Source organism: Tursiops truncatus, chromosome 7 (assembly GCF_011762595.2).
Source record: "Tursiops truncatus isolate mTurTru1 chromosome 7, mTurTru1.mat.Y, whole genome shotgun sequence".
In the NCBI taxonomy this organism is placed as follows: domain Eukaryota; kingdom Metazoa; phylum Chordata; class Mammalia; order Artiodactyla; family Delphinidae; genus Tursiops; species Tursiops truncatus.
This window is the reverse complement of record NC_047040.1, coordinates 94,796,419-94,816,737: the sequence shown is the minus strand read 5'-3', so window position 1 is coordinate 94,816,737 and position 20,319 is coordinate 94,796,419. Positions and strand designations below refer to the sequence as shown.

General features: G+C 46.9%; 1 protein-coding gene across 3 annotated transcripts in view; it reads left to right on the top strand.

Annotated features, from left to right (window-relative positions):
* The first annotated feature begins 14,110 nt into the window (after positions 1 to 14,110).
* The window catches only part of MGAT5 (alpha-1,6-mannosylglycoprotein 6-beta-N-acetylglucosaminyltransferase), a 362,902-nt gene continuing 356,693 nt past the window's right edge, over positions 14,111 to 20,319 (top strand). For 2 of the 3 annotated variants that reach the window (XM_019925447.3, XM_019925446.3), the window contains exon 1: positions 14,113 to 14,492. The gene's annotated coding sequence lies outside the window, so the exon portion shown is untranslated. Of the gene's footprint in view, positions 14,493 to 20,319 lie in introns of all 3 variants that reach the window. The other variant, XM_073807769.1, reaches the window with a different exon arrangement.

Below are 20,319 nucleotides of genomic sequence, written 5' to 3'. Positions count from 1 at the left end.
CATTCAAACAAAGCTTGTGGGGCTCCACCTTGGAGTTTCTGACTTAGTAGATCTGGTTTGGGGCTCTAGAAAGTGCCTTTCTAACAAGGTTCCTGGTGATGCCAAAGCTGCTGGTCTTCAGACCAAGTGTTGAGAAACATTACTGGTGACGATTTTGCTCCCCTCTGCAATCCCACTCTGACCTTTGGCAATGTCTTAAGACACTTTTGGTTGTCATAACTCGGGAGAGGCAGGATGTGGTACTGGAATCTAGTGGGTAAAGACCTGTGATGATGCCAAACATCCTAAAATGTCTGGGACAGCTACACGCTTCCTCCTAACAAAGAATTGTCTGGCTAAAAATATCCATGGTGCCGAGGAAGCCTTGAGAAACGCTGCTCTAGAGACTGTCTGTGGCTGGCTAGTTTCTGATCACTCCCTCTCTACTCATCCAATCCATCACTACAGCCCTTTGGGTCCACCTCCTATATATGTCTCATCTGTCTTTGCCTCTTTTTTTTTTTTTTTTTGGCCATGCGGCAACATGCGTTAGCTTATTTCCCGGACCAGGGATCGAACCCACACCCCCTGCAGTGGAAGCATGGAGTCAACCACTGGACCATCAGGGAAGTCCCTGTCTTTGCCTCTTCATTTCTGCCATCCCTCCTTATTTCAGACTCATCATCTCCCATATGGATTACTTACTGCAGTAGCTTCTTGTTTTGTGATCAATATTTTATTGTGTATATTTCCTAGTAAGTTTTTTAATACAATTTTTAAAGGTTACACTCCACGCACAGTTATTACAAAATATTGGGTATATTCCCCGTGTTGTACAGTACATTCGTGTAGCCTATCTTTCACTCAATAGTTTGTACCTTCCATTCCTCCACCTCTATGTTTCTCCTCCCCACCCCTCCGCTGTAACCACTAGTTTGTTCTCTATATCTGTGTGTCTGCTTCTTTTTTGTTATATTCACTAGTTTGTTTATTTTTTAGGTACCACATATAAGTGATAGCATACAGTATTTGTCTTTCTCTGTCTGACTTATTTCACTTAGCATAATGCCCTCCGATTCCATCCATGGTGCTGTAAATGGTGAAATTTCGATCCTTTGAAATTTTCATTCTTTTCCAAGTTTTTTTTTCAATCTTCCGATTCAAAGTTAGAGATATTTCAAAGAACAGGGAGTGCTGAATGAGTAAAGTACCACACTGGAATGCTAAACCAATTTTTGCCCTGCTCTCTGACCTTGAGCGAGTTTGATCACCACTCTGGATCTTAGTTTTTTATCCTTAAAATAAGAGATTAGATAACTTCTAAGGTCCCTTCTTACTCAAATATTCTGATATTATGTAGTGGAGTAGGGGGAATTCATCCCAAGAATTACCCTCTGTTTCTCTATAAAAGAGATCTTGTTCACAAAGACCCTACCATACTCAGCAGAATTATCCCTTTAACACCAGCTGGTTTTTTGTCCTAAATAAATGGAGAAGTCACAGAGGAGAAAACAGCGCAGAGAGAAAGTCTCCAGAAATAGGCTTTCTTTTCAAGCTGGAGTCAGGAAGGAACCTTAAGCAGACTGGAGATGTCTACTTTGCTTTTGGGAGATGCCAAAGTTGTCTCTTCAATCAAAGAGGAATTTAAGAGGAGCACAAAAATTCTTTAATGTTCTGTGAGCTGCTCTCTGGCCTGGGCCCAGGAAACATTGTTATTGTAACTGAGACATCGGGACATTTGGCAGTGTTATGTTCTTATTTGGCCCAGTGCAGCTCTTTATTTATTAAAGCCTCAGGGCCCTTCAGGCCATGGTTCAGTGTATTAATTTATGTAGTGTGCCTCCCTAGAGAGAAGAACAATTTGAATACCCCCAGCTTCACTATGACCCAGTTTGCCAGCAAGATATTATTAACTCTGAAGCTTTTTCTTTTCTTTTCTTTCTTATTATGGCTATAAAAGTTATGTGAGACCCGCACTAGGTAAAAAGTCAAGATCGAATATCCCACCCTTCCCGTTTCAAATGCCCCTCTCTTTCTTCACTATCCCAATGTGAATTGGACTCCCATTTTTTTTTTTTTTGGACTCCCATTTTAATTCAATCAGTTGTACATTAATTCAACAAACCCAGTATTTCTCGAGGGCTAATTATATGCAAGCCATATGCTAGCATGAATTAAATAAGACCCTGTCTTCAAGGGGCTAAGAATGTACTGCAGAGACAGACATGGAGAAGACCTCTCCAGGAGAGCATGGCAGGTGCAGAACTAGAGGTAAATACCAGGGGTTGTGGAGGAAGGAGTGGGCATCCCTGCCCGAAAGGCACAGGGAAGGGAGCTTTCTAAGAAGGATGCTTTGACTTGGATCCTGAAAGATGGTAAGAGTTTGCCAGATTGGATGAGTGTGTGTCTCAGCCTGGGTCAAAGCATGATTGGGTGAAATAACATTCGACGCTTGGGGAACCTCAAAGAATTTCAGTTGCTTCAAGCATGGAATGTGTGAGAAGAGGTTCAGAGGTGAGAGAGGGGCCAGATCATGGTGGGCCTTGTTCTTGGAAAATAATTTAAGCCATTGTCCTTCCCAAGAGTGTTTGGAGAATGGATTCCTGAAAACAAAACTGTCTTCTGAGGTCCTAAAATAAATTTAATTATGTCAATGAGAGTCCCAGCAGAAAACAGTGAGCGCTCTCACATTAGGATAATTTAAAGATGGGGCATATCATTTCAAAATATTCATAGTAATAATATTTTATCCATACCCATTTAACCTAGAGAAGGTTAAGTATCTTTTCTCATTTGACAATGTTTTCCATGCAACTCAACAATCGTAACATATCAAATAAACCTAATTATTTTCAGCACCTCTCTTTTTACAAGGTGAAAAAACAAATTGCTTGTGATTTTCTGGGGGCTCTCTGGGAAATCTTAAAGACAGCCTTGAAAGTAAAAGATATCATTTAGGATTTGACTTAGGAAAGGCAAAATATCAAAAGTTGTCAGGAGATTTGAATACTGGTTAAAATAGGATCGTAAGTTACTGAGAATAATACTTGGCTACTCATTTAATCAAAGTGACAGCAACAGATTTAAAAAGGAAACATAGGTGGTACAGTGGTGGTCAAGAACCCTGACTTAGCTCTTTCAAAAGCGAGAAAACTTTGTTCTCTTAAATAATCAAGGACATGACAAAGTCAACATCAAGAGTAGGAAATTGCTCTTATAATATACAGAATCTTTGTTATCTAGGCAGACCACACAGAAGGTAAGAATAACCTTTTACAAGCTGTTGTCAAGAGCAGACCAATCATCTCAGAAAATTGTGTCATTTTAATCAAGAGAAAACCAAATTCTAGTTTTTTATCAGTACAGCAATTGGCACTAAAACTTCTTTTTGGAAAATTTTATAAATAAGTCATAAACCTTAGCCTCCTTTGACTGTGGCAGGTAAAATTCCCTTTCTGCAAACTTTCTACAACTTTTCATAACTATTCAGGTTTCATCCTAAACTCTCCTATTTCTTAATCTTGAACCGTCAGTCATTTTACTTTAGGACAAAACTACTCTCCTTTTTTCTTAACAAAAACACATCCCCTTTAGTGTAATTTTTCAAAGTGGCAAAAAATCAACAAATTTATTAACAGACCCAAAGCTATAACCTCTCTGTATCATGTGGGAACTTCAGGAATATTCAATCTGTGTAAGTGCTTATTTATCTCTAAGCCAATCAGAATGGAGCTCTTTTAAGAAATTTTATACTCTAATTTGTTAATACCACCTGGATATAGACATTTATTATAAACTTGTAGACATATACTTACAGATACAGATGGAGAGCTTATAGCTTCAATTTTAAAGTTTCAGCCATGGGTCAAGCATAAACACAGAAATACAAAACTCACTGGTTCATTTCAAAGAGCTGTTCTCATTAGGGACAAATTCTTAATCGATTAGACAAATTGACACACAAACAAAGAAGGATAAGAAGCTGGATTATCTGTCCTCTCTCACCCAGCAGAGAAAAGATCTCTATAAACCTTCAATCCGTTTACAGAGACCACAAATGGTCAGATCATAAAATCAGAGGAAGCTGGCACTAGAAATCAAGCAAGAATCAAAATCAAATCCTTACTGTGCTATCAATGGACAAGAGTCTGGAACACAGGAGACCAAGAGTCTGACACACCACTGGGCCACCCAGTTGCCAGTCCCATGACCAGGGTGAGGTAAAGGAGGATCTGAAGGGAGAGGCCCGGTCTAATCTGAGTCATGAGAGCAAACTGTCAAAGACAAAATGTCCTGTATAATTAAGGGGATGGTTTTATTCGGGCTATTGCAGTAAGGAGAACATCCATGAATGAAGACTCTCAAAGAAAAAGAGGGAGATCTGGGGTTTTATCGAATCAGTTAAATGAGGGACTTCTGAGGCCCAGTGGAGATAGGTCTTATCTATGTTGCCTTTAGCTGTTTCCTGGAACACGAAAGGATGGGGGATTTCAGAAAACAAAAGGAAAGGAGGAGGGGAGGAGGGGTAACTAGGAGGTTGGAATTAACATATACACACTACTATATATAAAATAGATAACCAACAAGGACCTACTGTATAGCACAGGGAACTCTACTCAATATTCTGTAATAACCTAAATGGGAAAAGAATCTGAAAAAGAGTAGATCTATGTATAACTGAATCACTTTGCTATACACCTGAAACTAACACAACCTTGTCAATCAACTATAGTTCAATTAAAAGAATAGGAGGATTTCTTTTTTTTTTTTTTATGGTACGCGGGCCTCTCACTGCTGTGGCCTCTCCCGTTGCGGAGCACAGGCTCCGGACGCGCAGGCTCAGCGGCCATGGCTCACGGGCCCAGCCGCTCCGTGGCATGTGGGATCTTCCTGGACCGGGGCACGAACCCGCGTCCCCTGCATCAGCAGGTGGACTCTCAACCACTGCGCCACCAGGGCAGCCCAGGAAGGTTTCTTAACTGCTGCTGTTTTCCTGGAGTCCAGGGCTTGGGTCAGGTTTAAAATGGTGAGGGCTTATCAAGCAATTAAATGGAAGCTCTGGTTATTCTTGTCATTTTAGTGGCTTTTGACATTGGCATCATACCACACTGATCATTGTAATCCGTTGTAAGATGAATCATAATGTTTTTTACTACATCTAAGTCAAACACTGATATTTGAAAGGTGATTTACCTTTGAAAATATAACTTCAGACACAGTCAGTGGCCTTCCCGTTCACTTGCTGGGCCACAGGGAAGGGAGTAACTTGTGCCAGAGCATCTTCAAACAATGCCGCAGCTCAGGGCACTGAGAGTTGGTCAGCCTGGGGAGAATGTGGAGTGAGGAGGGCCAGGGAATGGTGAGGCTGGAGAGATAGCCAAGGGCAAGACAAGGGGGGCCCTCTTACTACTTAGAACTCAATCTGGCCGGGGATGTAAAGGGTTTGGAATCAGGGGTGTGAGACCATCTTGCTAAGAGTCTTGCTAAGAGTTGGTGCCAAAGTCTCTGGGGTTGGATCCAGATTTTGCCACTAAATGGCCCTGTGATCTTGAGCACAGTATTTCTCGAGGGCTAATTATATGCAAGCCATAGGTGAGTTAACCTTGGTTTTCTTCAAATGTAAAGTGATGCTAATAGCACCCATTTCAGAGGAATTGTGTGATTTAATAGCTGTAAATCCCCAAGAATGATGTCTGGTGTATAGAATTAGCTCTAATGACTGCTAGACCTTCCATTGTTACTGGTATTTTTTAGGCTTTCCTTGGCTAAGTGTTGCTTTCTGGGAGCACCGACACAAGTGGACCTCCCATGCTCCCCTACAGGAGTGGCTCAATGGTACCAATCTAGTTGGAAGTTGTGAGGGTGAGTAAGGGAGGTGTTGACTTGATACTGCATCTGCATAGCTATTTAAGCCAGGGTGACTAGTCAACTGATCAAACAGTGAGGTTTTGGAGACTGGGGTGGGGGTAAAGTCCTGCCAATACCACCCTCATTGTGTGTGTAAGGGGTGGGGTGGAGGGGCGTAGGAAGCAAACTTTGACTAAGGGCTGTGGAGATGGTTTGCACCATATGACTCCAGGAAGGTTCCTTTTACATCAGTATCTCCCCACAGTGCCCCGTTTAAACTTCTGCTACAGTGAAAGTGGGAAGCTCAGTAAAATGGACAAGGAGAAACACCAAGGCCCTAAATATGTCTGAGGCTTGGAATGCACAGAAAGTCGTAAAGCAAAAGCAAAACGTTGAGTATGTTTATCCAGACATATGATGTGTTTCATAAAATATGGGAAATTCAAAGAAGAACAACATCTCAGCCTCCTCATAAGGATGGATACTCAAAAGTAGCTTTTAAGATTCTTGTCTGACACAGAGATTGTTCCAACCTTCATAGCAATGCCAACTGGATTTACTTCTAGTTCCCAGCCCAGTTGAGCTGGTGAATTATTCTGGAGCATAAGGTCTCTCCAACTGCTGTGCAAGGGCCTGCTGGCTGCAGACAAGGGCCACCAGCATGGTTCAAAGCCAATTCTATCTCCCATCTCACTCAAGAATGACACTGCTTGGGGGCTTTCTCGGTGGCGCAATGGTTAAGAATCTGCCTGCTAATGCAGGGGACAGGGGTTCGAGCCCTGGTCCGGGAAGATCCCACATGCCGGGGAGGAGCTAAGCCCATGCACCACAACTATTGAGCCTGTGCTCTAGAGCCCGCGAACCACAACTACTGAGCCCAAGTGCTTAGAGCCCGTGCTCCGCTACAGGAGAAGCCACTGCAGTGAGAAGCCCGCGTGCCACAACGAAGAGTAGCCCCTGCTCGCCACAACTAGAGAAAGCCCGCGCGCAGCAACGGAGACCCAACACAGCCAAAAATAAATTAAATAAATAAATTTTTTAAAAAAAGAATGACATTGTTCAGGAGCTGGCATGGTCTGAGAGAAGGGCTGCAGGGACCACCACCATCTTTTGAAGTTATCCAGACAAAACACCCATTCTTTTCTTATTATCAACATGCATTATAACTTGTAGCCTGAAGCATTAGGATGAACTACGCACACACACACACACTGCCCCCCAGCTCCTGCAGCTGGACAGAGGACAAAGAAAAACGCAGAAACCTGAACACGCATGGCAGAAACAGCCACAGAAAAATGCCTGTTTCCAAATTAATGTGGGTAATGTTACCATTTGCTTTGCTGCCATGTCAAACTTCGCTTCCGGGGCAAAAATGTTTTGCACAGATAGACTGTTAGTACTGCGGGGAGTTGAAGTTTACTCAATCACTATGTGAGCCATGGCCTTCAGAGCTTTTGACCATGACCCAAGTGTAAAAACTACCATTTCTATTATGACTCAATGCACACATCCAGAACTGAAGCAAGATCTCCATGGTGTAAATACTCCACCAAGGCTCATTACTACTTGTCACCTGATGTCACTGAATCACTGAATGTGGAGTTGGGAAGAGATGTACGCAATCTGCTCTCAGCACGCGATGGCTACACACACACAACAGCAACATCAGTTAAGACTGCCAAATTAGGGTTGCAAAGAACTCTGGGAAATGCTTTCTAATTTGCAAAGTTTGTAAAACAAGGAAAAGAGTCAATGTGCATTACTTGAAGGTGTTCTTTTTTTTTTTTTTTTTCCGGTATGCGGGCCTCTCACTGTTGTGGCCTCTCCTGTTGCGGAGCACAGGCTCCGGACGCGCAGGCTCATTGGCCATGGCTCATGGGCCCAGCCGCTCCGCGGCATGTGGGATCCTCCCGGACCGGGGCATGAACCTGTGTCCCCTGCATCGGCAGGCCGACTCTCAACCACTGCGCCACCAGGGAAGCCCTGAAGGTGTTCTTTACAGAATTTTTAGGCCTTTAGGAAACCAGTTTCAGTAAATACCCTCCCTCATAATTTAATCTGTTGGGGGATGCTCCAGGAAAGGTGGTCCCTCTGGTTTAAATCACTGCCTTCTCCAGTTTTTCTCTGATTCCTCTTTGCTTCGGCCCACATGACATTTTCTCTGGAAGCAGTTTTTACAAAGCACTAAAAAAACTGTTTGATACTCTGTAAAATGAAGTCTGTGTGTATATGTGTGTGTGTGTGTTAAAATGCACGATTCTAGGTATTCTGAACAATTGGATGGGCCTTGGTAGTTTTTCCTTAGGCCTTAAAGTTATTGTGGAAACAACAGAATTGTATTTGCTGCTTAACGAATCACCCTGCCGTCAATGGCATTCAACAATAAGCGTTTATTTCTCACATTTGAGGGTTAGCTGCAGAAGCTGTCCATTCTTAACTGGGCTTATTCTTTTGTCTGTGGAGCAGCTGGAGGCTCCGCTCTAAGCTGAGTTTGGCTGGGGCAGCCTTGCTCCACACATCCCTCATCTATCTCATGGGGCCACTGGGCTAAACTGATGGAAACATTCCTTCTCATAGCAGTGGCAAGAGCTCAAAGACAGTAGAAAATGTGAAAGACCATTTGACGGCATCACTTGCCTCTTTCTATTAGCCAAAGCAAGTCACAGGGCCAAGCTCAGAGTCCACGGGTGAAGAGGACACCCCCCTCCCAGAGAGAGGGCACTGCCCAGTTCCAAGGAGGGGTGAAGAACTGAGGCCTGGGATAGGCTGAAAAAAGCACCACAGAGATGTTACATCCTAGTCTCTGCAACCTTTGAATATTACCTCATATGACAAAAGGGACTTTACAGATGTGATTAAGGATTTTGAGATGGAGAGATTACCCTGGATTTTCTGGATTTGCCCAATGTAACCTCAAGGGTCCAATGTAAGAGTGAGGTAAGAGATTAGAGTTAGAAGAAGGATGAGGCACAATGGTAGCAGAGGGAGGAAAGGAGCCAAGGACGGAAGACAACTTCCAGAAGTTGGAAAGGGCAAGGAAACAGAATGTCCTCTAAAGCCTCCAGAAGAAATGCAGCCCTGTCAACACCTTGATTTTAGACTTCTAACCTCGAAATTGTAAGAGAATAAATTTGTGTTGTATTAAGCCACTACGTTTGTGGTAATTTGTTAGATCAGCAATTGAAAACCAGTACAGATTTTGTTGGTATCTGGGTGTGAGGTGCTGCTGTAACAAATACCTAAAAATGTGGAAGTGACTTTGGAATTGGATAATTGGTGGATTATGGAAGAAGTTTAAGATTGCCTTGAACACACTGTTAGTAGAAATATAGATATTAAAGACTGCTGTTGAGGGCTTGGGAGGAAATGAGGAATATGTTATTAGAAATTGGAGGAAAGAGGATTCTTGCTATCTAGTGGCAGAAAGGTTAGGTGAATTGTGTCCTCTATTTACACGGAAAGAAGAATTTGGCAGTGATGAACTTAGATATTTAACTGAAGAGATTTCCAAGCAAAGCGGTGAAGGTGCCACATGGCTTATTCTTATTGCTTGTAGTAAAATGCAAGAAGAAAGAGATAAATTGATAAAAGTACCATTAGGCAAATAGAACCAGGACTAAGTGACTTTTGGAAATTCTCAGCCTGTCCAGATTTTGGCTAAAAGTAGGAGATTTACTGTCAGGAAAGCATGCGCTGGAGAGAAAGCCAAGGATGTGGCTGCACAATCTTTTGCTAGAGCCTGGGAATAATGTATGTATATTTCAGTATTCTGTCTTTGACGAGATTACGCATGTGGCTCATCAAACTCCTCAGCCAGCCACCTCATAGATTTATCCGGGGAAAGTCTGCGCAGAAACCTCTTGTCTGATGGAGGAAATGTTTGTGATGCGGGACTGTTGAACTGATAACATTCAAAGAGATTCTGAACTTTGAGTTGATGCTGTAATGAGTTGAGATGTTGGGGCGTGTTGGAAAAGGGTGAATGTATTTTGATGTGGGATGCATGTAAAGCTTTGGGGTCCAGGAGGCAGACTGTGGTGAGCTGAGTAAGGATCCTCCAAAGATGTTCACAGCCTGATCTCTGGAACCTGTGACTCTTATGTTATATGGCACAAGGGACTTTGCGGCTATGCCTATTAAGGATCTTTAGGTGGGATGATCATCCTGTATTATCTAAATGGTCCCTGAATATAATCACAGCGTTCTTCTAAGACAGGGGTAGTGAGAAAGTGATGGGATGACAGAAGCAGAGATTGGAGTTGCGTAGCCAGTGGCTAAGGGACGCTGCGGCCTCTAGAAGCTAGAAGAAGCAAGGAATAGCTTCTCTCTTAGATCCTCCAGAAGGAACCAACTCTGCTGGCACCTTGATTTTATCCCCTAAATACTCGTTTTGAACTTCTGACCTCTAGGACTGTATATGATAATACCTTTGTATTATTTTAAGCCACCAAATTTGTGGTAATTTGTTACAGCAGCAACTGGAAACTAATAAAGCACCATTAATACAATCACATATAGGAAGAAACCTAACTCCTCTGTTTTTACATATAATGTCATCTTAAGCATTATGAATATTTTAAAAAGATCCTAGGGCTTCCCTGGTGGCACAGTGGTTGAGAGTCCGCCTGCCGATGCAGGGGACACGGGTTCGTGCCCCGGGTCCGGGAGGATCCCAAATGCCGCGGAGCGGCTGGGCCCGTGAGCCATGGCCGCTAAGCCTGCGCGTCCAGAGCCTGTGCTCCGCAACGGGAGGGGCCACAACAGTGAGAGGCCCGCGTACCGCAAAAAAAAAAAAAAAAAAAAAAAAAAAAAAAATATATATATATATATATATATATATCCTGTATCATTTTAAGGTATGCAGTTTGTGAACACTGAGATTCTCAAGTGTGATTTGACTTCATACTGGGACCAACTTGTCTTCCAAGAGAAGGCATCTTTCCTTTAAAAATGCAAGTGACTAATAGGATCTGAAATACAGAAACTTCCTTTATAAGCAAAGGAAACTAAAGAGTTTAAGTTTAAAAGTTAAAGTTAAAAATTATCTGTGATGGAACAACAATCATTAATGTAGGAGTGTTAGGAGTCACTCAGGATTACATAGTGGATAATTCCCAAGCCATTAAAGGTAGATCAGGTCCTGGGCAGGAAAAAATTCATTTGTTTATTTCACAGAGAGCTGCTCCAAGACTGAATCACATGGGTCTCAGCTTTACAAGGTTTACATACACAATTGTTATTTTGCTGCTTATAATTTTCAATTTGAGTAGGTCAGGAAATGTAGTTTATCTGTAGTAACTTAAGTATCCCCTTTAGTTTTTTTTTTTTTTTTTTTTTTTTTTTGCGTTACGCGGGCCCCTCACTGCTGTGGTCTCTCCCGCCGCGGAGCACAGGCTCCGGACGTGCAGACTCAGCAGCCATGGCTCACGGGCCCAGCTGCTCCGCGGCATGTGGGATTTTCCCGGACCGGGGCACGAACCCGTGTCCCCTGCATTGGCAGGTGGACTCTCAACCACTGCGCCACCAGGGAAGCCCTCCCCTTTAGTCTTTAGTGTGCTTTTCAGAGTGGTTTCTTTTTCAGTGTTCATTTTATTTTTTAAACATCTTTATTCGAGTATAATTGCTTTACAATGGTGTGTTAGTTTCTGCTTTATAACAAAGTGAATCAGCTATACATATACATATATCCCCATATCTTCAGAGTGGTTTCTGATCTTCATTTCTTCCTGGGGTAGGCAACACAGCATAGGAGAAAGATTCTGGGCTCTGGAGTCCAGAAAACTTTCCATTTAATCCTGACTGACTCTACTCAGTCGTGCCTTCTGGTGGACATGTTACCTAATTTTTCAGAGTCTTGTCTTCTTCTTCTATAAAATGGGTATAGTAAAATCTGCTCCATGAGTTGTTATAAAGATTAACATAATTAACATAATAAGTGATGCTGAGAAACAATGGACTTGGCTGTGTGGACAGAGTTGTGTTTTCTAAGTTTATAACTGAGCAATTATCTGAAATATGGTACATGGGACAAACATGGAAAGAAATGAAGAACACTTAGTAACACCAGCAGACACTGTTGCATTTTTGTGAATTAATCCCAAACATCTTTCTTCCTTGAACCTAACATTATTGTTCACAAGTGATGGAAATGCTGAAAACGAGTCACTGTTCACCAGGTGAGCCTGGCCTTGACCATCAGCTGCCCGGGCTTTCACTGTTTTAACCCCACTGTGTTATTTTCTTCCTCTGTAATTTTGTAATCAGTTCTGTCTTGATAGGACGTGACGAAATATACAACTCCATCCAAGTAAGCATCTTTACTTCTATTCTACAAGCAATGTCCTTTAGCAATTATTATAATTTACAAAATTAACTCTGTAAGAAAAACAATTGGGGTAGTATAATTTCCCTCAAAGGCATTGCAAGTACATTATTCATACAAATAAATAGACTCTATGTAATACAAATATATATTATATAAATATATATGATGTGTGTACATATGAATATCACATCCTTATACTTTATTTCTCTATATACACATACAGTTTTATATAAAAAATATCCTGAAATAATAACCATCTGTAATATCCTCTATAGCAGTGGGTCCGCAGAGTTTAAATGATTGATGTCTTTCAGAAATCTCTAGGCAACCAGGTGGTACAATTATTAACCACCCGCAGGAACTTGGCTTCAAAGCGAATCTATTAGGATCAGAATCTGTACCATCCATATCCAAAGCACAGAAAGTCCTGGCCACCAGATGTCACCATTCTTCTATTTCCCTCCCAGTGCCCAAAGAGGGAGAGAGATGTTATTTTTCTTCCAAGGGACTGAGGGAAATACGTGCCTCCCAACATTCCTGGCATTTCACATAAAAGTCTTATTAAGAGGAATCATCCTGCCCATGCACATTTCCTTGCGGTTCTTGATCGTTACCTGGACACTTCCTGACAGCTGAGGATCTAAGTGGCTGATAATTTGGGGCTCATCTGGTCAGGAATTGTTAGAGCCATTGCCTCCAGCTTGGAGTTAAAGGTAGGACTGACCTAATGTGCCTAGGGCCTAGAGTAACTCCGTGGAAGAGGTGCTACAGGGTGTGTTCTACTAAGATCCTGGAGACGGGAGACCTCCCCCACCAGCTGGGTGGCCCTGAGAGCTTACTTACAAAGTGAAGGACTTGGACTAAGTCATTTCTAGGGTCTAAGAATTCCATGATCTTCAGGTTTTAAACGCCTCTGCTGGGAAGGGTAGGCAGCAGAGTAGGGTGATCTGAGTTTAAGAAAGAAGACCCCAGGGGGGACAGTGAAATGGGGGTGGAGAAATTCTGCAGGGAAGATAAGGGAAATTGGAACATAAACCTTCATACAGTGACTTGATGTAGTGACTGGTTACAGGGCTTGGAACTTGATGGGGTTTATGAACCTTGTAATTTCCACCCCTAGGTAATTCACCAGGTCACTCTCATTCCATTCCAGATACTATACTTAACAAGGATCTGTAATGCCTAGCGTTGTACAGCATTCTCTCTCCTGGGGCTTGGTTGGATTTAATATGTGGTGTCAGTCAATGTTCTTTGTGGTGCCTTCAGGGCATGGGATGTGTTTCATTTCTTTCTGAATTTACAACAGTACAGTGTTCAGCTAGCCAGTCCAGAGTGTTCATAAAATCCGGGGGCGGGAGTGGGAAAGAGAAAGAGAAATGGAATTCATTTGTTGAGTGCCTACTATGTGCCAGGTATTGCTAAGTACTTTACATATATTTTATTTCATCTTCAGAATAACCTCAAGAAGCCCCATTTATTATGTTCGTAGATAAAGAAGTTGAATTCAAATGGTTAAGTGGGTTGCTCAAGGTCACAGCGACCAAGTGGCAGAAACATATACTGCTTCATAAAGCCCATTCTACAAAGATGGAAACTGAGGCTCAGGGCATTGATTCAAGCTGCCCGTCCGGTAGATGGTTGAGTCCATAATCTCCCGTCACTGGGCTTAACTGCTGGAAGGCCCCTGGTGCTGAGAGGCCTGGACTGCACCTCTCTGGAGGATGCATTGTCACATCAGCATTTGCACATTTGCCCCTGACCTTGCTAGAATAGTATTTGTGGCCGCGAAGTGTCTCCCTTGCTGCCTTCGGGTTGCGGAATTGAGAGGTTGGTAAAGTCCTCTCCGACAGGGTTGGTAGTTTGCAGACGGCCCCTGAGAGGCTGGGGCGTTCCGAATTGGCTGAGCGCTCCGCGGGGAGGGCGGGGAGTTTGCCGAACGTCCCCGGCCGGAATCCCTGCCTTAGAGAGCTGCGAGCCCAGAAGCGGGGAGAAGTTGGAGAGGTCGGGAGGGGAGGGTAGGAAGAATTTGAAGCCAGACCCCCCCGCCCTGGTCAGCTGAGCCCCCGAGGAGCGTCTCTGCAGTGTCCAGGCCGAGTGTGGACGCGCCGTGCGCGGCCCCGCCAGGGCTGAGAGTTTGCAGACCGTCCCTGCCGCGGCCCGCTCGGCGGCGGCCCTGCGGCTCCCGCGGCTGCCGCGGCGGCCCCGGGCTCGATCCAGCCCAGGTAGCCCCGCCGCAGGCTAGGGGTGCCGCGACCCCGTGCCCCGCGGAGCTTGGGTCCGCCCGGGGACGGCAGCTGGCAGGCACTCCCGGCTGCTGCTGCTGCTGCTCCTCAACAAGGAGGTGAGAGCCAGTGGGTCGGGGCGATCGCGTCGAAGCTTTCCATCTCCACGGGGAGATGAACGCAGAGGGGACCGCGGAGGGCGCGGGGAGCTGGGCGCGGGAGGCGGGGAGAGAGTCTGCTCCGTGGGCTGCGCGGCTGGGGGCTTCCGCCCGCCGCCCCTCCGCCGCCTGCGTGGGTGCCCCGGCCGCTCTGAGACAGCCGGGAGTGCAGCCGGGGACGCGCCTGGAGGCGCCCACCTACCCGGGGCAACCCCTTCTCAGGGGAGACTGCAGGCCCCCATGGCCCCTGGGAAGTGGGGGGTTTGGGGTTTTCAAGGGACTGTCCGGGGGAGGCTTTGGTTGCGCGGGCTGGAGGCGAGCGGCCAGGGATGGTAGAGGGGCGCTCGGACCGCGGAGGAGCCTGGTGGGGTCACGCTGCGGGTGTGGGCCGGGCTGGGGTCCCCGGGACCTGGGCGCGCAGGGCGGACTCAGCCACCGGCCAGTGGGGAGGAACAACAAGGGAGGCTGGCTCCCGGCCCCGGGGGAAGGGGGATGCGGTGGGCGGGCGCTCTGGTCCTGGGGACCAGGGAAGCCCGGGGGTGCCCCCCACCCCTAAGGGACCTCCGTGGGCCCACGATCCTGCTGGCGCGCTCCGGAGGCTGCCTGGCCGGAGAGGCTGCGGGGAGCGCAGAGCCCACACCCGAGCACATAATCCCCGAGAGCATGCTCAGTGCAGCCCTGGGAACTTCCTGCCGAGTCGCGAGCCGCCCCGGCCCCCTCCTGGCCCCCTCCCGGCCCGCGGCTGGCAAACTTGGGGGCGCGGCGCCCTCCAGTCGCCCTTTCGCGTCCCCTCGGCCCTTGCCTCGCCTTTGCCCGGCTCCCAGGGCTGCTCTCGCCGGTCGCCCCCGCGGCCGAGAATGGGGGCGTGGACGTTACCCCCAGCTTCCCGAGGTCAGGTCCGAGGCCGGGTGGCCAGAGGCCTGGCGGTGAGGCCTCTTGATGGGGGCACCGGCTCGCGATGCGCTCGCCGCGCGCACAGACCGGGCGCCGTGAGCAGACCGGGTGGAAGGGGGTGTGTGAGCCAGGGGACGTTCGCTCACACACTCGCTGTCACACACAATGCCGTGGTTTCGTAGCTGCCGCGCGGAAGAGGGAAGAGGTGGCGCTTGCATTGCCGGGCCGCGTTTGGAGCGCGAACAGGGTGCTGGGCGCTTGGGTACTGCGGTAACCTGGAGACGCATAAGGTTTTCAGAAATGCCGGAGTCGAGGTCTGTGGCCGGGTACTCCTGACATTGACTGCCAGGCCCGGCCCAGGGCGGACGCCGCTGTCTGCACCCGGCTCTGGCGGCACAGTTAGGGAAGGCTGGGCACTTCTGGGGCTGTGAAGTTGAGGAGGGGAAAGCTGAGGTTTGTGCGGGGTTCCGTGGCATGACAGCACTGCACCTGTAAACAACTCAGATCCAAGTGTTAGAGGTAGGATCTCATTCTCTAGAGAGGCAAGTGGGAAGCTGGTGCGACCCGCCCCCGTTCATTGTCAGGACCTGAGGGACTTAGTGGGTTTTTACTCCGAGAGACACACCCCCTACCGCCCACCTCCTCCCCACCCCCTCCCCAGTTTAGCTACCCACATCCTGAGCCTTGACTCAGGATCAGAACTTCCTTGTCTTTGATTGGAGAAAATCACCAAACTGTTTCCCATGATAGGCACACCATCACAGATCTTTCTTAATAAATAAATTTTCGTACCACCTTCCCCCCCGCCCCCGCCCCAAACCACAGATTCTTTTTGCTGTTATTGTTCAGGGCTGAGATAGGCTCCCTCAAATTGGTTTGGCTTGGTTAGGATTAGAGCAAAGCTCTCCTTTCTAGAGGCCTTTTTAGTTTCCCCAGTTACCAACTTGATGTCCGTGCAGTCAACTTGAAGAGGAGAGGCCCTGAGCAAGGAGGTGATGGCAGAGCGGGAAGAGGGTGACCTTTTTGCTGCTTGGAGGGACAGGGCAAGAGGAGAAGGATGCTGCTCTGCCCCGATCCCTGGCTCTGGCAGAGCTGGGTTCCTGGACAGAGGTTTGGGCTTTTCTTTTCTTCCCCTCCTTTGTTCCAGCCCGCCTTCCTGAGTTTGGGACACTTGTGACTAGAGTCACTGGAAGAAAGGCGTCTGGAGTCCTGCTTTGGGGCTTGGCAGGGTTCACACCTACACAAGCAGCTGCAGGTTGGTTTTAAGGTGACTGTAGTCGCAGGAGGGCTGGTGGCTCTGCTCAGGTCTGCCAGTTGCATCTGTGTTCCAGCCTCGTGGGCCTCTGAATCGCCTCAGCAGTACGCATTTCAAGTGCTTTGTGTTTGGAAGTGTGAATATAGTACTCATTTATATATATTCACACATCCGTATATACGTTTTTATAAAGAAGCGTGTGCATATGTATGTGCATATGCAGTGTTCTTTGGTAGCATCTTGGAGCTGGAAAGGACCTCAGGAGATCACAAGAATTCAAATTTGCTACCTTCCCATTCAGTTTTCTCAGTTTAAAAATAACCAGCCAGCCTTCTGCCCAGCTGGCCTCCAAAAGCATTGCAACAGCAGAGTCCCCCTGTGATCCTAGCCGAGGGGGCCTTTGGTTCCTGGCCTTTGGTTCTTCCACTGAGAAGTGAGCCTCCTCGCGATCATTCTAGATGTCACTCTGATATTTGACATGACTTTTCCTAATGTTCCATGTGGTTCGGGATCTAAGTCACTGCAGAGTCACTCTCAGGTTGATTTTGGCGCGGGGGGGGGGACAGACAGTGACCAGTGTCCCCTGCAGAGATGTCTGGAAAACTGCCCAGAGCAGTTTTCCCACCCCAAGTCTTGCTTGGGTTGGAAAGTTCCTGTCCTTTTGCACTCTGGTCCTCCAGGCAGGTAGTTGCTCTGCTCCTTCCCTAGAGGCCTAGAGAGCAGTGAGGACTCTTATTCCGTCCTCTTTGTGTGTCTTGGCTTACTGGCTGTAGGAGGGTGGTGTGGTGGTTGGAGGTGGCGTTCTGTGCCGATGTTGTCACAGTAGCTCTCCGGAAAGCCCGTGCTGTCAGGAGGATTATCTCTGGGGTTTGTTATGGGGGATGGCAAAGTCTGGGGAAGGGTCCCGGTGTCAGGTGACACCAGGTGTCAGCCAAAAGTAACAGATAGTTTTGGCTGAAGGAAGTTGTGTGTGTGTTTCAGAATCTAGGTACTTTAGGGAATTCCCTGGCTGTCCAGTGGTTAGGACTGTGCGCTCTCACCCCGAGGGTCCAGGTTTGATCCCTGGTCGGGGAACTAAAATCCAGCAAAAAAAAAAAAAAAAAAGATACAGAATCTAGGTACTTTAAAAAAAAAGAGAGGTGATACCTTTATATTTGGGGGAGAGTGCCAGGTGGGTGACAGCGGAGAGGTTTGGGTCAGAAATAAATTTGGTACTTGCCAGGGCACGTTTTACTAGGCTGCCTTTAAAGTTCATAATTGCTTTGAAGTATAGAGTCACTCTTTTTTTTTTTTTTTTTTTTTTAAGTACGCGGGCCTCGCACTGTTGTGGCCTCTCCCGTTGCGGAGCGCAGGCTCAGCGGCCATGGCTCACGGGCCCAGCCGCTCCGCGGCATGTGGGATCTTCCCGGACCGGGGCACAAGCCCGTGTCCCCTGCATCGGCAGACGGGCTCTCAACCACTGTGCCACCAGGGAAGCCCTAGAGTCACTCTTAATAGCCAGAAGATGGCTTCAGTTAAAAAAAATTTTTTTTAAATTGAAGTGTAGTTGCTTTACAAGGTTCTGTCAATCTCTGCTGTACAGCAAAGTGACTCAGTTATACACATATAGACATTCCTTTTTTATATTCTTTTTTGTTATGGTTTATCCCAGGATATTGAATAAATGGCTAAGCTTTTAAATTCCTGTTTAAAATTGAGTCTAGATCTCCCTAAACCCCTCTTCTTAAAGTTGCTAATCTAAGCCATGTCCTCATACTGTGTCACATCCTGCGTCAACACGAAAAGTCCAAGCATAGTTGTGACCTCAGTGCCAGCTGTAGGTTCTCACGGGGTGTTTATCAGGCAGCCACCTTGAGTCATACATGGTGGGCGCTGGTGCTGGGTATGAAGGCATACATCCTCCTTCAAAATTACCGTCTCACTTTTAATTCATCTCACCTTCTCTTTCAGTATATTAAGGCAAATTAATAGCTCTTGGAAAGCCGCCAAAATGGGTCCCAGGAGCCTTAGTACTGTAACCACGTTCTCAGCTGGAAGAGTTGGGACTCCATCTCTATTTGCCAGCTTGGACTGTTATATTTATGTGTTTGTTTTCTCATTTCCACAACGAAGTGCCTCCTTCCCCGACTTCGTCATATCTGGAAAGCTGTATGTGCGCATGGGAAAGGTTGGAGGAATCACTTTATTTCTTCAAGATCCCACCGCTCTCTTGTCTGGACACCTAACCTTCTGGAAAGAGAACAGGGTCCTTCCTATCCGGGCCCTTTGTCCAGCCTCACAGATCTGGACAAGCAAGAGGGATAAGCTATCTGGGCTGGGCTTGGGGGGGGGGCAGGGTGCAGTTCTCCCTGTAAATGGGCACCCCCAGCAGTTAACGCCTGCTGAACCTTGGCCCCAGCTGGGGCGGTTACCTAGGATGGCTAAGGAGTATTTCTCCACCCTGTTGCTTATGAACTCAGGAGCGAGGTGTATGCAAGTACTTCGTTACCTGTAGGAGTTAAGTACTGGTGTTTGCAACTGATTTACTTTTTCAAAAATGTCAGCATTTCAGCGTTATCCGTAGAAGAATAACAGCCTCACTGATTTACACCCTCTGTAATTTGGGGGCGATGGCCGCTGAGGGCATGGGTACCGCCCACTGACTCCTGCCTAAGCTCCGCCCACCGACTCCTGCTTAAATAGCCACTCCTTAGGGCTGCATTCTCGGCATAGCCGCTTCTAAGGCCTGGCATGCTGGTAAGATGCTTTTTCTAATATCCCACACAGAACAGTGCTCTGCTATGATAGTTTTGGATCTCTTTCATGTCTGCGTCCACCCATGGGAGTGTGTTATGTTGGTGATCAGCGGAGATGGTATGTCTGGGTGGAGAAGTGTCGAGAGCAGGTGGGCGAGGAAACTCGGAGCGATGGTGATGAGAAATGTATCTGTATCTTCTAGAGGTGACACGATTGCAAAGGCTTCTTTCCTATCCCATTTACTCCTCGCTACAACGCCGAGGTGGATGGTATTGTTATTCCCAGTTTCCACAGTAGGGAGACTGAGGAATCGGGAGGTTGTGAAAGCTGGCCAGGGCCACGCACAGCTAGCCACTTGCGGCAGGGTAAGGATTCGAACCCGGGTGGTCTAGGTCCCGAGCCCGAGTTAGCTGGACTGTGCTTAGTTGTTTAGGCTAGCAAGCTCACCCTGTACTGGCCAGCGCTGGCTTTCCAACCAAAGCCAAGAGGAGTCTTAGGCACTCAGGGGTTGGAAGGGACCTCAGGGAGATCTCGCTGCGTCCTTTCTCTTTTTAGCTGCGGTCCTGGAGGTGCAGGGAGGTAGAAGCACTTGCTCGAAGTCCCTCTGGCTGAGAGCAGTGGCCAAACTGGGCCTTGGTCCCTCAGGGACAAGTGACAACAGCTGATAACAGATGTGTGCCTGCCTTGTTTAGAGAAATGACCCAGGAAGAGAATGTGATGGTCATTTGGCGTCTGTCCCACCCACTCCCAGAACCCTGTGTGCTCACACCCAGCCTCACCCTGCAATCTGGTGGGGAACAGGTGGGTGTGCCTCACTCCTTTCTCCAGCCCCAAATGGGAGGATGTAAGCAACTTACGTGCCTTTACGTGAGGTGCTCCCTTGTTCATGTCACCTTTTAAGTT